Here is a 1,879-nt window from a genome sequence, read left to right on the forward strand (position 1 = left end):
CTTAGAGGTCTTTTCCAACCTAAATGAGTCTATGATTCTATGAACACTGTCACTACTCAGCCTCACTGCCCAAAGGCACAAGCCTACACCATCTCTCAGTGATCTCCCAGGTAACTTTAATTTTTTGACCAATGCCACCTACATCTGAGAGAGGAATCTAGGTCACCAGAACATTAAGGTGGGATTCAGCTCATCCAGCTCCACAGATACCTGCAGTGTAGATGTATACTGATGTCTGTGCTACCCAGCTAAGACTTCTTTTGCAATCAAAGGGAGTAAATATTTAAAAGGTGCAATTCATTAGCCTCGAGTAGACATCTAAAATCAGTTTGCTGAGTTACACCCTAGAGCTGCCTGTTTCTCTCCTCCACACAGTGAAGAATTTGTTGGTTTCAAAGCAATAACCTTTCATCAAAGAGCACAAACGAGCTGTCTGGAGACAGGAAGGGAGTCCTGGCCCAGGCAGGAGTCTGGCAGAGGGGACAAGAGCACACAGCTCTGGCCAGTCATCCCAGGAGCATTGCCTGCGGAGTATTCAATGATCCCACACTGGAAGACACAATTCCAGATACTAAATTGTTCCAGGCCGGCAAAAGTGCCACCTTCCCCAAGCCAAGATAGCACAGTCAAGTTTGTCCATAGTACTCTATTTTTTTTTGACAGCAGGAGTAATTTATGCTGAATCACTCAAAAAAACCCCACTGTCCCCAAAAACATTCATGCTACAGTATCATCTCAAGCTAATCTTCATGTTTTTCTCTCCTTTTCTCCACAGCAATATCCCAGGTCATCTGGAGCTTCCATCCTTGGTTTGTAGCTCCTAAGAGAAAGCAAATGCCCGCTTGAGCCTTTCTGTACATGCATTGAAAAGATAATTTTATGTCATATTTCCAGTGGTTGTGGCTGTACTGACTTTCCTGAGTTCCCACCACATGAGCAAGTCCAAGCTGCTCCAAAGAAGCATGTGCAAGTGCAAGGGCAATAGAGTGTAGAAAGAAGGCTGAAGGGGGATCCAGGAAGAGGCACTAAGTATGGCATAAGGCAGGACTGGCCAAAGTTAGTCTCCCCTTTCCCTGCCACACAGCATCTGGCAAGGCATTCAAAAGATAGCTCAAAACCCACCTATAGGCTTTTACAGATAGGGAAGAGCAGGAGGACGAAGGCCACTGATCAGGCTTTCTAGCAGTAACCAGTAGTGCCTGCAACATGGAAAGCTTCTGGGTGCACATACACCTTCATTTTTCTAGAGCAGAGTTAAATACTCTCAGACCAGAGAATGCTTCCCAAGATACCCAGCATCCCAAAACAGAAACCAGCCCAGCATCTCGTAATACAGGCAAGGATCCCCTTATTTGTTCCTCACACTCCTTGGCTTTCTTGTAGTCCACCTGTCACTGCTCCAAATTCTTAATATGACCATGTCACCCCAATGGCATTGACATGGGGATAACTCCATCATCCTCCATAGTCCCACACCCTGGGGGACACTCCTCACCACGTTAGATACAAATGAGTCCATTGTGCACCAGCCCAGCTGTTTGGGTCTGAGGTGATTTAAAGAGGGAAGGTCTTTGCAAAACATATGGGAGAGGGCAGTTCAGCTTTTCCCCTACCACCATCTCCCTTTGGGTACAAGAAACTATCAGCAGGCAAGGAAAGCCCTGGAGAAAATGGAGCAAGCATCTTCAGTTTCCTCCGAGTCCAAAGTGTCCCTCCAGGTACAATTTTTCCAGTTCAAGCTTTACTTCCAAATTATGGAGTCGACCTTCCTGTCACTTGCCTTTTTCCACACCTGCCGGCAACATGTCCTTCCCCTCTCTGTGCCTTCACATTTCTCTTCATCATCACCTCAGCTTCCATGTTAAGTCTCACCTCTGAT

This window comes from Pygoscelis adeliae, unplaced genomic scaffold (genome assembly GCF_000699105.1).
Source record: "Pygoscelis adeliae isolate BGI_AS28 unplaced genomic scaffold, ASM69910v1 Scaffold149, whole genome shotgun sequence".
Classification (NCBI taxonomy): Eukaryota; Metazoa; Chordata; class Aves; order Sphenisciformes; family Spheniscidae; genus Pygoscelis; species Pygoscelis adeliae.